Consider the following 17,262-nt stretch of genomic DNA (forward strand, 5'->3'; position numbering starts at 1 on the left):
TAAGAACCAGCCTGATCCTTCTCTTTCACTAGTTATGGTAGATTTGCAAAATTTATGGGATATGGTGAATCATTTGGACACATCTTCTTCGGCATCTGTATCTCCTTCCATGTCTGCCTCGCTCTGTCTCTGCCTACTAATCCCAATACACCTTCTTCCACAGGTAATTCATTTGGTGGGAATTGCACCTTGGTCATACCCGATTTTTGGGTAATTGACTCAGGGACAACCTACCATATGACCGGTTCTTCCTCTTTTTATTCCACATATTTTCCTTTATCTGGTCATAGTAAGATTCGTGTTGCTAATGGGTTTCTTTCTCCTATCTCAGGAAAGGGATCTGTGCATTGTTCTTCTTCTCTTAACCTTTCATCTGCGTTATATGTTCCGAAGTTTACTACAAATTTACTTTCCATTAGTAGCATAACTAAGGATTTAAACTGCAAGATAACATTTTTTTCAACCCATTGTTTATTTTAGGACTTGGCAACGGACAGTACGGTTACATGTGGTAAGGTGGTTGGTAGTCTGTACGTGCTTGACGATTCCCGGGTAGCTTTGACATCTCAGCCTGCATCTTCTAATTTTGATTCGGCTCTTTTTAAATTGAATAATTGGCATCGTCGTTTCGGCCATCCTCTGATCCGTGTTTTGTTGGATTTATTTCCTAGTTTAGTGAAACGATGTAATAAACATAATTTTTCTTGTGATGCTTGCACTTTGGCAAAGCAAACTAGAAGCATTTTTCCAATTTCCGATAATAGAAGCTTGCGTCCTTTTGGTTTGATACATTCTGATGTATGGGGCCCTGCCCGTTATGTATCTAGCTCTGGGTTTCAATGGTTTGTCTCTTTCATTGAATGTTTCAGCCGGACGACTTGGGTGTATTTGATGCATAGCAAAAGTAACGTCTTCACATGTTTCACTTTATTTCATAAGATGGTAGAGACACAGTTCGATGCCAAGGTCAAGATTCTCCGGTCGAATAATGGGAAGGAGTATATGGATGGTGCCTTTCGGTCATATTTGGACAGCCATGGGATCATTCACCAAACCTCTTGCATTGACACTCCTACTTAAAATGGGGCAGCTGAACGCAAGAACTGGCATCTTTTGGAGGTTGCTCGTTCTCTTATGTTCACTATGGCTGTTCCTCCTCGTTTTTGGGGTGATGCTATCCTTACAGCTACATATCTTATCAATTGGCTTCCCTCCTGTGTTTTGGATGGCCGCTGCCCCTTGGATGTGCTCTGTGGGAAATCGACTTTTGTTGTGTCTCCCAAAGTCTTTGGTTGTGTCGTGCTTGCCAGGAATCATCATGTACACTGCAAGTTTGATCCCAAGGGCTTGCGATGCATATTTCTTGGTTGTTCTGCTACCCAGAAGGGTATAAATGCTGTCATCCTTCTACCCGAAAAGTGTTTGTTACTATGGATGTAGTGTTCCAGGAGTCTGAGGCTTACTTTAAACAGCCGGAACCTCTGCAGGGGGAGATTATAAGTGGTGAAGAGGTCCCGCTGATTGCTCCTCTAGACATTGATACCTACTATAGAGGATGCTTCTGTTGAATTAGAAGATGGAATTACAAGTCAAGAACAAAAAGTGGGACAGCAAAAAAATGTATACACTCGGGGAACTGATTTTCCTCTGGATGGCCCTCTGTATAAAGGAACCACCACCATTGATCCTACTTAATCGACATCTGTTCCTGCTCCAAGTCTTGCTCCTAGTCAGATTTCTAGTAAGCCTCCTCTTGATCTCAGTCTTGATTTACCCATTGCTGTTCGAAAATCAAAGAGGTGTTATACATTGCACCCTATTTCCAACTTTGTGTCATACAACTTACTAACTCCTGCTTTCCATGCCTTCGTATCTTCTTTATCCTCTGTTTCCATCTCTAACAATTGGCAGGAGGCAATAGCCAAACAGAAATAGAAGGATGTGATGAATGAAGAAATGCATGCCCTTGAGAAAAATCAGACCTGGGATTTGGTGAGTCCTCCACTTGGAAAAAAGCCTGTTGGTTGTAAATGGGTCTTTGTTGTAAAGCACAAGGCTGATGGCTCGGTGGAAAGGTACAAAGTAAGACTTGTTGTCAAAGGGTTTACTCAAACCCAAGGAATTGACTATCAAGAGACCTGTACGGGTTATTATCTCTTGTGCTGTGAATAAGGGATGGGAACTCCAGCAACTTGATGTGAAGAATGCCTTCTTGCATGGAGACTTGGAAGAAGATGTCTACATAGAGATACCTCCTGGTTTTACTTCTTCAAAAACTCAGGGAAAGGTATGTAAGCTGAAAAAGGCCCTATATGGTCTGAAATAGTCACCAAGGGCTTGGTTTGGCCGATTCCATAAGGCTATGATTGCTTATGGGTATAAGTAGAGAAATGCTGATCATGCAGTATTTGTTAAGAAGATAGGACAGCAAGTGACAATGTTAATTGTCCATGTTGATGACATAGTGATCACAGGCAGTGATGCATAGGAAATCCAGAAGTTGAAGACTTATTTGGGCACCGAATTTGAAGTCAAAGATTTGGGTAGATTAAGGTACTTCTTAGGGATTGAGGTTGCCTATTCAACTTAGGGCATATCTCTCTCTCAAAGGAAATATACCTCGGATTTATTGAAAGAAACAGGGATGCTTGGGTGTAAACCAACAGATACCCCTCTTGAGCCCAACACACATTTGAAGAGTAAGAAAGGTGACCTGGTGGACAAAGGCAGTATCAGAGGTTAGTTGGCCGATTGATCTACCTCTCACATACCCGGCCAGATATCACATTTGTTGTAAGCCTTGTCTGCCAATACATGCATGATCCTCACTCTTCTCACTTGGAAGCAGCATACAGAATTCTACATTACCTCAAGTCATCTCCTAGGAAAGGAGTCTTGTTCTCTCCACATAGCCATCTCCGGATAGAAGCGTATGCTGATGCAGATTGGGCTGGCAGTCCCGATGATAGGAAGTCCACATCCGGGTATTGCACATTTGTTGGAGGAAACCAAACTACTTGGAGAAGCAAAAAGCAAGCTGTTGTGGCTCGATCTAATGTTGAAGCTGAGTTCCGAGTTATGGCACAGGGTCTTTGTGAGCTTCTTTGGCTCAATTGGCTTCTTCAAGATTAGGGGTTGCATGCTGATCTTCCTATACAGCTCTACTGTGACAGCAAGTCCGTAATCAGCATTGCTCACAACCCGATTCAACATGATCATACCAAACATGTCGAGATTGACCGGCACTTCATCAAAGAGAAGTTGGAACAAGGGATAATTTGTATCCCATTTATTCAGTCTAGTGAACAGCTGGCTGATGTCCTTACCAAAGGAATCAGTACCAAATTATTCTTTCCTATAATGAGCAAGTTGGGCATGTTTGATATGTATGCACCAACTTGAGGGGGAGTGTTGTAATATAGGTTCAAGGGTAAAATTGTTCTAGGGGTAATTGTGCCATTGTACCTATTCTAGAATGTTCTCTATCATATTATAAATAAAGCATGGCTATGATCACATTGATCAAGCCAGTATTCACGGAATTCCACACAATAGTTGCTAGCACAACACTATGACATTGGAGTTTTCTAGAATTCCTTGAAGATCTGATCCTTATCACTATTGAAGGTTGATATTCCATTGTTAGAGCTCCCTCTGCAATAATTCCTAGCATCTATCTACCCTTTTTCCATCTTCTCTTCCCCTTTTTTCTTCTCCATCCTTGATTTACCCCAATCGATCTCCTTTATCAGGGTTTTTTGAAAACCCTGGCTCCAATCGATTTTTAGGGTTCCTCCTTTCATTTGCTGCTGATTTTTTAGTGGTGATTCTCCACTACTATAAGGACTACTTGACCTCAATATTAACCTATTTCCAAGTGTTTGAAGACCCATACCCCAATCGATCCTTATTTTCAGAATTTTACAAAACCCTGACACGAATCAATCTTTAGGTTAGGGTTACTTACTACTGCTGGAGTTTTTTGGAGGTGTTTCTACCATCAAGAGGGACAATTTACTTCATCAATACATAGCTTGATGAAGTTCTATTTCATGTGATAGCTGCTGCCCTATTTTTTTTCTGCACTTTTTTGGTGTTCCTCCCTCTTGAAGATCAAGTCTCAATCACAAAAAGAGATTGGTCATTCGTATTGGAGATCCATTCAAGCAGCTGAGGACAATATCTATTCCAAGACATCATCAATCTTTGACAAGTCATCATCAATTTTCTGAAGCCCCTTCCCTACAATCGATCTCACATTTCAGGGTTTTGTAAAAACCCTGACTATAATCGATCTTAGGGTTAGGGATATCCTCTCTTGCTGATTCTTTTAGGGAAGTTTTATCAACATCAAAGGAGTACTCGACCTTAGTTTCAGCATCATTCATGGAGTTTTTTTTTTTTACCAAAAAAAAAAAATTTCAGGTTTCTTCCTTATGGTCAATTTCTCCAACTATCAACCTATATTTTTCTGGTTCATATGTGGATGGCTGCATCAATTCCTATTGGATCTGCTGAGTTAGTTTTCTACTTGCTGGTTCTATTGAGCTTTAATTCATCCCTTGCTGGTTCTGTTGATTGGCTTCTCTAAGCATGACTGGTTAACATGTTAATGCTGCCTTTATAAGGACTACTGCTGTGAAACTGTCTGTGCCTAATATTAGAGAACGAAGTTCTTTAACCTTATTGAAGAATTGAATCTACTACCTTGGAGATTAGTTTCTATTTGGGATTACAACAGTTGTTCCATGGTTATTGGTTGCCACTACAAATCTATTAAGTTGTGTGAAGCTTTTCTATTGGTTTATATTCAGCTTACTCCGGGAGATTGCTCCAAGCATTATTGTTCTCTACATCAGATTTGATCCAAGTTTTCTAGAAGCTTATTACATCAATTCTGCCCAGATATCTTCATCAGTTCTATTCAGCGTATGGGAGTAAATAAATTGGAGTTTTGCACACTGGTTCTTCCTTGTTTGAAGATTGATCAAGCCTTGACGATCGGAGCCTTTCCTTGCTTCAAATCAGATCTGCAAATTGGAGTTTGGTGTTTCTCCCCTGCAGGAGTTTCCATCTAAGAAGTTTGTTTGATCGATTGAAGAAGGTTGAAAATTGATATGGTGCATAGTTTTTTTTCTCCATGAATCCCATTGCTTCTTCAATTACCCATATTACATACCATACCTTTGGCATTTACCCATAACCACTTTGGAAGTTTATGGTATACTATAATTTGTCATTCCTTCCTTTTCCATTCCCATAGCACCTTTGGAAAATTCTGGAACATTATACTTTTACCATCATCTCTTATATCATCTCTGTCCACGTGTACTGCTACATGTGAGGGGGAGATTAAGTATAGTACACTTGCAGATATTGCAGAAGCAGAACTTGCAGAAACATTTGTGGCAAAACACATAGAAGATCAGTTTTTTCCACCATAGCCATTAGGTATCTTTTGTTATTGGGTTGAACTTGCCGTCAAGGGGAGATTGAAGTATTGAAGCGTAGTGAAGATATTTGGTTGTTGCCTACCTATTTGAGGATTTACAATTGGGTTGATTATTTTCACTGCCTGATTCAGTTGTTTCCGCTACTTGCTTGCCCTAGTTGTTTATCTTCAAGATTACCAGTCTGAGATTCATCACTGGACAGCTATCGAAGATTGTTGAGAGCTTTGCTGCCCAGGTTTTAAAGATCAATTATTTCAAGTTCTTGAAGATTTATCATGATTATTTGGGAGCTTCAATCATCCATCAATGTGCCAAACTGAAATTTGCTGCAACTCAGTTTTTTCCTATTTTGTTTAAGTTGGGCATTAGTGTCTTATATGCACCAACTTGAGGAGGAGTGTCAGCATTTATTTTTTCTTAATTAGTTCAAGTTGGAGCTTCTTTTAATATAAGTATACTCCAGCTTGAGGGGGAGTGTTGGAGAGTATGGACTAGAATACCGTGGGGGTATTCTGGACTTTCTACCTTTGTTTAGTTATTACTTTCATTATGTAAAGTCTGCTTTCTATGAGAGTCGGTTACTTGAGGGGCAGTTTTGTCCTCTTTGTAATTTTTCCTCTATTATAAATTGAGGGCTTACCTATCAATGAAAGATGCCAAGCTATTCTCTAATGCTCTCATTCTCGGTTCTGCTAACAGGATTTTTCCCCACATGCCAAGGGCCACCCTCAAGGGCTTTTAGTTGATCAACTACTTCAGAGAAATTGAAAATAAAAACAACATTGTCAAGAAGGAAGGAATCCATCGTCCCAAGGGATAACCATTGCTTAGAAAGAGATGACATGACAATGTTGGAGGGAGGTCTGCTCCCAAGGAAATAACCTACCAAGCAGTTTGGCCATTTGGAGATTTCAGAGTTAAGAAACCCTGACAGACAGAGGCCAACAAATTGGTCACCAACAAGGGAAGGAGGAACAAAGTGAAGAGAGTGTCCTTCCCTAGCCGAGGAGAGGGCAGGCCTGAAGAGGGAGTTCCATGTCTTAATGCCGGTGGTAGGGAGGTTTGCAGAGAAGTTGGAGGAGAGGTTTGGAGGGGAGGGAGGGAGGAAGGGAGAGGGAGGAACCAGCAGGCAAGGCCACCGGAGGGGTATCAAACATGGCGGAGATCACATCGTGGAGAGAGAGATGCTTCCTCTTTGACCCTAATCACCAGCATTGAGTCACTTTCAATAGTTGAAGTAATCCTTCCATTGGCAAATGCGGTTCAACTAACTAATAGATGCATGCATTGCATACATTTGCAAAGATTTGAACTAAAATCCACCACAAATGATTTTTTTTTTATTTCTTCCATACTTTCAAGTCCTATACTTATGTGTATAGTATATGTAGCACATTATGTACAGATCAATCACCTTCAATTTAGATTATATTTTTAATCTATAATCTGTATTTTTTTTGTTATTTTCTAGAATTAAAAAAATACTCAAAAAAATGAAAAAATAAAGGATTTTTTTTTTATCTTTATTCTTTCATTATAGTTTGATTAAATCATGCAATGGCTGAAATGCATGAGAGAGACTTAGATTGATATTATTTGTATCATAACTTACTATATTAGGTCATTTTTTTATTTTTGAAAAATAAAATAATTTGAAAATAATTGTGGAAGATAAAAAAAATTGATTAAAGTTATGAAATGCATCATATACTTTTTTTTTTTTGGATGAATAAAACTTTAAATTACGAAGAAAAGAGAATGAATAAACAAACCCGAGGGCGAAAAGCCAGAGCTAAAAGCTAGCTCGGCTGCAAAATGGAAAGAAGAAGGCCCCAGGAGACAACAATGAGCCTGTTCCTTGGAGTATCCTTAACAACAGTGAGGGGAAGGGAACTAATTCTAGAAGAAACATCAAAGGAGATGGCTTTCCAAATCTTGTCAAGAGAGCGAGAGTTGGATGTCCATCTTTTGAGATTACACTCCATCCAAATGAGGGAGATAGCAACATAAAAGGCAAGCTTGCCAACAGAATCACAAATCGAGTTCCCTCCGAACGTCATATCAATCCAAACCCATTCCCGGCTAAGAGGGAGAGGACTTTTACGACCTGGCCAGCAATGACAAAGGACACGTGTCCAAATGGAAGAAGCAAAGAGGCAAAAGAAGAACAGGTGATCTGTATCCTCAAGCCCATTCCAACAAAGACAGCAGTTGGGGTGGACTTGCATGTGGCGGTGAATGAGGAAGGCCTGAGTGGGGAGGCAATTGGCTAGGGCGCGCCAAGAGGTGAGACTGTGACGAGGAATATGTCCTTTGAACCAGAATACTTTGTGCCAATGACAGAGGGTCCCTCTATTTCTAACCATATCCCAAGCGGAGTGAGAACTGAATCTGCCGGAGGGGGAAGGGAGCCACAGAATGGTATCGCCTCTACCTCGGTGACCGGGAGGATAGGGGAGAGGGAGCTCCAGAGGTCAGCAAGGGAAGGGGGAGAAAAAGGGGGGGGGGGGCCAAGAGCCTCTGCTGATGATGGAAGAAACCAAGGAAGATCTGTCCAATCCGAAGGAGTCGAAGTCACGGGAACTCACGATTGAAGAGAGGACACCAGAGGGATGCCATTTGTCTAGCCAAAGAGAGGTAGAGAGGCCATCATCAATCCTGCAAGAGATGGCTTCAATGGCTATGTGTCTCACTTGTAAAATTCTGCGCCAAACCCAAGAGGAGTCAGCCACTGGGCTTATAGACCAAATGGAGTCCCTGCGGAGGGGCCCTACAGACCAAATGCATCATATTCTTGTATAAGTTATTGATATTTGGATTATAATATAATTTAATACTTATGTAGTTATCTACTTATCTTTGGTGTTTAGGACGATGCCGCGACAACATGACATTGGGTGATCTTATTGTACGAAAATAAACAAAAGATTGCATACAATGGGCAACTTCTGTGATACTCAACATCTTGGAGGTGGGGTAACTTGGCAAAAACAACACATGACAAAAAGATATGGAAATGTAAGATATGGAAATGTTACCAAGTGTACAAAGTGCCCTGTGGAGTTAAGCAAGGCAATGCAAAAACACCTTAGAGATGCGAAAAAGAAATCCACTCAAGCATAGGGGGATGAGGATGTTTTGGTAGAAAATTTGATGGAAGATTTCGATGATTAGGAAGGATCAGATATGGAAGTGGAGGAGGACCTAGAGTTGGCATGGGCGATGCAACAGTCAAGACATTAAGCAAGAAAGAAACAGTGGAGAACTGAACAATTGATAATAAGTCAATCAACTCACCCCAACACCAGCGCCCTGAAGAAGTTGGTGTTGGCTCCTCTTGTCGTCCATATGTAGGTAAGGGTAAGGAGCCTGCTGGCCTTAGTAGAGCAACCAGTGTCAAGGGAATGTTTGACCGGTTTACTAAAAGTGGTAAGAGTAAGAAAAAGAAGAGCTCAGATATCCGAGACATTGATCCTAATGTCTACAGACCGAGAGATGAAGGCCCCAAAACATTGAGTAAAAGGATAGGTAAAGCCATCTCCAGATGGTACCACCGTTCCATGATTCCACCTCATAAGGCCAAAGATCCCCACTTCAAGGCTATGGTAAAGGAGATTTAACGTTGTGGGAAAAATGTTAAGCTACCCACACCTTATGAGATTGTTGGGCCTTATTTGGATGATATTGTGCAAGAGGTGCATGCGTATATTGAGAGGTTCAAGGAGAAGTGGCCTTTATATGGAATGACCATCATGTGTAATGGGTGGAGTGGATTGACAAGATTATCCATCATCAATTTCCTTGTATATTGTGATGGTCGGACAATCTTCCACAAGTCAGCCAATGCATCTAGTAAAATCAAAGAAGTCCATTATTTGTATAAGTTAATGAATGAAGTTGTGGAGGAGGTAGGAAAAGATAATGTTATTCAAATAGTAACTGACAATGCAGAAATTTTCAAAAAGGCTAGTCATTTGCTTATGTTGAAGAGGAAGCATCTATTTTGGACACAATGTGCAGATCATTGTATAGATCTGATGTTCAAGGACATAGGAGAATTGCCAAAGGTCCGACGGGTGGTTGCTGATGCAAGGAAGATCACCAACTTCATTTATAATCACTGCTGGGTTTTGGAATTGAAGAGGAGGCATACAAAAGGGGATTTAGTGAGGCCAGCAACCATAAAATTTGCAACAAATTATATTGCAACTAATAGCCTCCGTTCCCGAAAGGATGGGCTGCTTAAGATGTTCACCTCTTCTGACTGGTTGACTAGCAATTATACAAGGTCTGAAATTGGGATATATATTCAAGACCTTGTCATTTCCTCAAAGTTTTGGGAAATGATGCGCCAATTTGATAATGTTATGATGCCATTCTTTTATCTTTTTCGAGAGGTTGATGGGGATAAGGAGCAGACCATGGGTAAGATGATAGAGGCCATGGAAATAGTTAAGAAGAAGATACATGATGATAACCCAAAATCAAATAAGAGGTTATTGAAAATTATAAACAAGCGATGGGAAAAGATGCTAGTTCAAAATGTTCATCGGGTAAGTAATCTTATAACTCATCCTTATGTAAATGACTTTGGTTTCATTTTAAACCCTTACTAGTTACTATTTATTTATTAGTATTCTAGATTTCTAACCATTAATTACAAACCATGTGCATCATATTATTTGAATCCGGATATTCAATACAACAATAATATAGGGTGTAGACTGGATCTATTAGAAGCCCTAAAGAGAGTTGTCAACGGCTTGGACTCAGATGTGGCCAAGGCCACACTTGCTATAGAAGAGATTAGTAATACATTAATGTATAAAAGATTGAGATCGAGAATATATCAAAGAACAGTTTCAATGGTTAACTAATATTTTAATACCTCTCAAGGCTAAGTATTTTCGGGAGGCCACTCGTGGTTTTGCTTATAGAATGACTATCCATGCTAGGGGCACACAACGCCCAGGTAAGTTTGGTTTAATAATTTATTATGTTATTTAAAATTTGTTACAAACTTTGTCTTTTAATATTTCATTTATTATTATGCACCTAATTGGTGGCTCAATTATGGGGGTACTAGTGCTCCATATTTAACGACAATTGCAATTCGGGTTTTATCTCTAACGACATCCTCTAGTGGCTGCGAACGTAATTGGAGTACATTCATGTTGATACACACCAAATCCCGCAATCGTCTTAGTTATTCGAAGTTGGAGAAGTTAGTCTATGTCCATTACAATATGAAGTTGAAGCTGAAATATTTAGAGTTGGAAAGAGAATGGGATGAAGTAAATATCAACCCAATCGACATCAACCACCTACTTGACGAAGAAGATCAAGTTAGAGCATAGATAGAGGACACCGATAAGGTATTGGTGATGGATCAGTTAAGTGAAGATCGCCAGACAACCACATCTGATCCAATCATAGAGAACATCATTCGACAATTTGATGATGATGAAACACAAGCACCATCACAAGAACAAGATCCTAATGTTGAAGAGGATGTCAGTATCCCTGATGAAGGTTTATTTAGGAGGACAAGGTCAGGTCATCCGTATGGAGGAACTCAACATGATCTTGATGATGATGAAGGTGACGATGGTGATGGTGATGGGGATGGTTATGGTGGTAGTGGTGCTGCTGTTGATGATGATGATGGCATGATGCTATTGATGATGGTAGTGGTGCTGGTGCTAGTCATGGTGGTAGTAGTAGTGGTGGTGGCCGTGGGGCTTCACAATATTATGCTGGGAGCCTGGGATGCAGTACACATGTGAGGGAAGATACAGACATGCTACCCAAGATACTGATCATGGTGGTCGCCAACAGACTTACAGTCGGAAGGGTAACCGTTCCCACAATCCACATGATAGTAATGTGCTTATTAGTGGCATGGAGTCACTTAGCATTAGTTCAGATCATGTTGGCGTTTCATCAGGCCATGGGCATTATGTGTCAGGCTCTTCTTCGAGCTTCTTTAAGGTATGTAAGTTATGGATATGATGAGGTGCAACCACAACTTAGTGCTTTACCGACATAAGCCACTCTAGAGTAGTACACATGATTCTACTATGAGTAGGAGACATATTACCATCACTTTTTAGACTGAGGTCAGTATTGTGCTTATGTTCGGTCAGTACACAACATCATCCTAGTCGCTCCTATTCTTGAAGACTCTTATAGACATGAGTTTGATGCACCTCGACATTCTTCATGGTAATAGAGTGACTCTACATATAAGAAATCTCATCTTTACTAACAATTTCAAAGTGCCGCACTTTTCTGGTTATACATTATTCACAATTCCTAGTGTATATGCATGATTTATGATAAGTCATGAAATGTTAACTTATTCCCTAGTTTCCGTCTCTTTATGACCAGAAAAACTCACTCGCGGGGATGGGAGCTGGGCTAGCTCCGTACCGGCTGAGGGCATTAGCACTCGACTGATAAGGATAGGGACAGCTCAATCCGAGCTAATCTATCTGAGGCCATCAATCTATCTCTTGTCTCGGATTCAATCTGATTCCTGGCTCCTTGGCTTTCCACCTGGATTAGAGATGCGATGAGCCAAGCGCATGAACCTATAGATGGGCATTGCATTGTAAAATCGGATGAAGGGTTTCGAGTTCTGGAGTTGGGCCACAACATATCATTAGGGGTGAGGCAGCAGCGCACTTCTCGTGCCAAGTCGAGATCTTTGCCCCAATTCTCCTTAGACTTAAAGAGTTCCTTTGTGGGTGGATTCCCCTCCTCCGATAGGGCCAGCTCCGATCTGGACATTGTGATCTATATCACATCCATGCGTTATGCGCTTAGATCTGTACATCCCATCGGCGTAAACTACTAATGATAACCCTTACTCCGAGGTCCCCTACCAACCAAAGCCGTCCCTATACCATACTTAGGCACCTTAGGCATCATGGACGAAGGAACACCATGCATGATCCCAACAGTTAATGTGAAGACTAGTGTGCCCACCTTATCTGCCTTGCAGCTTGTTAAAGGAGTCAAGAAGGGCGAAGAAACTTTTGTAGCTGCGCTAGATGGGGATGAAGAAAATGGGTCAAGTGAGGAGGTACCGACTAAACTGTAATACCAGAAGTCCTTGAAGAGTTTAACAAAAGCATTAAATTGGATTTCATTGCAAAAATTTTGAAACACAGATAAAAATTCTGATCTATCATTTAAAAGGTACAGCCAAGTAGTCCGGGAATGATCATCCACAAAAGTAACAAAATAACGAAAACCATGTCTATTGCTTGCACGACAAGGACCCCACACATCGGAATGCACTAACGAAAATAAAGCAGTACTACGAGGCATAGAATGAGGGGGAAAAGTAGCACGATGATGCTTACCCAACTCGCAGCCCTCACACTCTAATTTATTTAAAGACTTAAACTAGGGAAAAACAACTTTTAACCTAAACAAAGACAATTGTCCCGGCCTACAATGCCATCGAAATGGAGACACTCCACCAACAGTAGTAACTGCAGCTGAAGCAGATGGGGCAGCACCATGCAAATAATATAGTCCATCTTTCTCACACCCCCCCCCACCAATCGTCTTCCTCGTGTGAAGATCCTGAAAAACACAGTAAGAAGGAAAGAAGGTTACGAAACAATTCAAACTTTTAGTAAGTTGACTAACAGAAAGAAGACTTAAAGGGAATTGGGGAACATGTAAGACATAAGAAAGAGAAATATTAGAATTAAGAGAAACAGTACCATGTCCGGTAACAGGAGTAGAGGAACCATTGGCCATAATAATAAGAGGGGTATGAGAATTAGGAGAAATAGAGCTAAAAATAGATGACTTACTAGTCATGTGAGCGAAAGCCCCCGAATCAATGATCCAAGGTGTGGAAGTAGCGGAAAAGAGAGCAGCAGGTGTACCTGCATGAGCTAGAGTGGCAGCAGTGGTGGATGCCTCAAAAGTAGAAGTGGATGACTCTAGATTCTTGATGTGGCGCATGAGTTGTTGTATCTCATCACAGATGTTGGTAGAAGAATCTCCCACATTCAAACCAGCCTTAGTATCACTAGGTGTAACAAAATCAATACCATCTTCAGAAGCTGCATGATTGGCCAAGTTTTAAGCCCATTCGGGTTTCCCATGCTTGGACTAGCAAGTATCAACAGTGTGATTTGTCTTCCCACAATAAGAACACAATCGGGCTGCTTTATCAATATGCTGCCCACCAGAAGTACGACCAAAGCCACGTCCTTCCCCTGAACTACGGCCTCTACCACGGCCTCTAGTAGTAGTGAAAGCCGAATTTCTTTGGGGTTAGTTTCAGGCTTGAAGCTAAGAGAAACAATAAGCTGCAGCCGAGAAAAAGTAACATTCAAGGTAGGGACAGATTCACCTGCCAACAGATGTCCTTTAACAGCTTTAAGACTAGGACTTAAACCAGCCAGAAACTTAGACACAAAAAACTCATTCCTTTGAGCCTTCAACTTTTCAATGTCAGTAGTAAGAGGCTGGAAAACATTCAACTCTTCAACCATGCCCTTAAAGGCACTGTAATAATCTTGGAGAGGCTTGTCTCCCTGCTGAAACTGAAACAATTTCTCATAAAGTTCAAAGATCCGTGTCATACTCTTCTCTTGAGAGTATGTCTCCTTGAGGTCATCTCAGACACCTTTTGCTGTGGTGTGAAACATGACATTCGCAGCAATATTTGGTTCCATGCTGTTCCATAACTAAATTAAAATAATTGGACTCTCTTTATTCCGAGTTTTATAGTCCTTAGAATCAGATTCTGGAGGAGGGGAAGTAATGTAGCCAAGCTTGTCCTTACCTATAATGTAAACCTGAACAGCTTGTGCCCACAATAAGTAGTTGGAATTCCCCTTCAACTTTATGGATGTAATCTGCACATTGACATTGTCCTGGGGGGTCTTCGAATCAGCCATAGTAGATAAACTTTAAAAAAAAAGAAAAGATAGAACAACCACACAGGGTAATCGATTCTGAAGTAATAGAAGTAGAGGAGCAGCAACCAATAACAGCAGCTGATAATAAAAGGCAGCTAATGCAGTAAGAAAAGAAGTAATAGGCAGCAACAACCCCACAATAGGCAGCAGCAACACCACACTCGATAGAAGCAGCCAAGGCAGGGAACAAAGCAGAATGGATGTCAGGGTTATTGGGAAGAAGAATAAAACCTTCAAACAAGCAGCACCATCACTCGAAATAGGTTACAATAACCCCTAGAAGCACTAAGCATCATGTAGAAGCAAGCCTTAACCATAGGACATCAAACCAAACCTTCCCAGAGAAAATCGATTATTGTTAGGGTTTTATCCTGACATCGATTTCAGCAGCCTTCAAAAAATAGTTGAGGGAGAACTCCAATCATGCATCAAATAAGGTAGGTAGCACTAGAAATCACTCCATTATTTCTTCAGAGGAGTGGAATTACATCATAGAGGAGCAGCTATAGGTGGCGGCACACCACAAGCAAAAGTCGAGTAAAGAGAACCAGAAGAAGATTGTGAGATGGTGCTCCAATCTGATTAGATAAGCTCTGATACCATGTTATAATACCAGATACTGAATAACCAGATTGGAAAGAAGAGAAGAGAAGAAAGGAGGAGGAGAAAGTGGAGGAGAAGAAGAGAGTGCAATTCCCAAGAGAAAGGGGACCTGCGGTAGAATAGAAAGTTCTATCGCAGGTCACTTAATGAATTATTTATATTGAAATAGGTTTAGGACAAAACTGCCCTTACATCAATGAAACACTAGAAAAACAGAAATAAAACAAAGGAAAAGCACAATGACCTATCTGCCCTTACAACTATCGACTTCAACATATCTTATGCGGGTCGCCTGGTTCTTGTCAAATCAGATTTGCAAGCTTCCCATATCTTCTGGTCTGGTATTTTTGGGCTGCCATCTTCAACTATCAAGTCTCTAGAAGCTCTCATGGCCTCTTTCCTCTGGAAAGGTACAGACTCTTCAAGATTTCTCCATCTTACAAGTTGGGCTTCTATTTGCCTTCCAAAAGATGAAGGTGGTTTGGGCCTACGTCGAATCAAAGATGTTAACTCTGCCGGTATCCTCAAGCTCATCTGGAAGATTGTCTCTAAGCCACGTAGCATCTGAGTTGATTGGATCTACTCGGGGCCTCCTCGCAATGATTCAATCTGGTCTGTCTCTGTTCCTTCTGACGTCTCCTATGTTTGGCGTAAAACCCTTGCCCTGCGGCCGATTGCTCTTGACACCATTAGTTCTCAGGTTGGGAATGGTACCTCTACCTCTCTCTGGCTGGATCACTGGCATCCTTTGGGAATTTTGCACCATATTGTCCCCTCTAGAGTTATCTATAGTTGTAGCCTGAATAAGAACTCCATGCTAGCTGACATCATTTTTGAAAATGATTAGGATCCTCCCCACTCTCCTCATCCAGTTCTTAACTTAGTGTGGGATGTTTTGCCTTATATTCCTAGAAGACTCTCTGGGAGGGATGATTGTGTTTTCTGGATTCCTGCATCTTCAGGCCTCTTCAACCCCATATCTGCCTGAAATCTTGTTAGGGCCAGAGGTCCTCTGGTTCCTTGGAGGAAGCTTCTCTGGTTTAAATATCATATCCCTAGGCACTGTTTTACAGCCTGGAGAGCTCTATCTAACTGCCTTCCAACACAGTCCTTTCTCCACCATCGGCAGATCCAGGTCTCCCCTTAATGCTGCCTTTGTTGGAATGCTGTGGAGGACAAAGATCAACTCTTTTTTGATTGTCCTCTCCCCCGCTCTATTTCGCAAGGTATTCTCAATAAACACTGCCCCCGTCGAAGGAGAATCCTTTCTTTTGATCGAGAATGGATTTGGGTCGACATGACTTTTGGTGGTTCTTCTATTTGCGATTCTGTGGGGAAGATTGCTTTTTGTGCTGTCATCAATCACATTTGGATGGAGCGTAACATCAGGAAATGGACCTCCAACTCTAGGTCTCTTAGACAGATTTGGGATGCCATTTCTTTTAATATTAGATCCAAGCTTTCTTCTGTTCAGTTTGTTTGTTCTGATTCCCCAAGGAACAATTATATTGTTGTGTCCTGGGGATTTCCCTCTTCCTCTCTCCAGGTTTCTTCCTCCTCTTCTTGAGGTAGAGGCTGCTTATGTATTTGTGTGTTTCTTCTCCTTTTCATTTCTCCCTTTCGAGGGCCCTTTGTAGTTCTATCTTCTTATTAATGAAATTTTTATTCATCCAAAAAAAAAACTTCAATCTTAAGAAAATACCTTAATTTTCCTAGATCCTTTATTTCTAACTCTTGTCCTAAGAAACTCTTAAGATGAGAGATTTCATCATCATTACTTCCGGTCACCACAATATCGTCAACATAAACTATTAAGGATAGTGACCTTGTCGCCAGATCTTTTAATAAACAAGGTATGATCGGCATTACTTTGCTTATACCCTACAGAAATCATGGTCTTATGAAACCTGCCAAACCAAGTCCGAGGAGACTGCTTCAGCTCATAAAGTGCACGCTTCAGTTTGCGGACTTTGCCATGAGTTTTGCTACGTGAAAAAACTCGAGGAATATCCATATACACCTCCTCCTCAAGTTCTCCATAAAGAAAAACATTCTTGACATCAAGCTGTTGTAAATCCCATCCCAGATTAACAGCACATGATAATTGGACTCTAACAGTGCTCAGTTTGCCAACTAGAGCAAAGGTTTCCTAGTAGTCGATTCCATAAGTTTGAGTGAACCCTTTAGCCACTAGCCTTGCTTTATATCTATCCACTGTACCATCCATCTTTTGCTTGACCACAAAGACCCATTTA

General features: G+C 41.0%; 1 protein-coding gene and 1 long non-coding RNA gene across 5 annotated transcripts in view; one reads left to right on the forward strand and one right to left on the reverse strand.

The window, feature by feature from the left end:
- The window catches only part of LOC122641494 (CSC1-like protein At3g54510), an 84,137-nt gene that overhangs the window by 32,131 nt on the left and 34,744 nt on the right, over positions 1-17,262 (reverse strand). The gene's annotated exons all lie outside the window — the stretch shown is intronic.
- The window catches only part of LOC122641495, a 36,904-nt gene that overhangs the window by 10,463 nt on the left and 9,179 nt on the right, over positions 1-17,262 (forward strand). The window contains exons 2-3 of the long non-coding RNA XR_006329917.1: positions 7,401-7,405; positions 12,053-12,123. This is a non-coding gene — a long non-coding RNA (uncharacterized LOC122641495). The remainder of the gene's footprint in view (positions 1-7,400; positions 7,406-12,052; positions 12,124-17,262) is intronic.

The sequence above is a fragment of the Telopea speciosissima genome, chromosome 10 (genome assembly GCF_018873765.1).
Source record: "Telopea speciosissima isolate NSW1024214 ecotype Mountain lineage chromosome 10, Tspe_v1, whole genome shotgun sequence".
Lineage (NCBI taxonomy): Eukaryota > Viridiplantae > Streptophyta > Magnoliopsida > Proteales > Proteaceae > Telopea > Telopea speciosissima.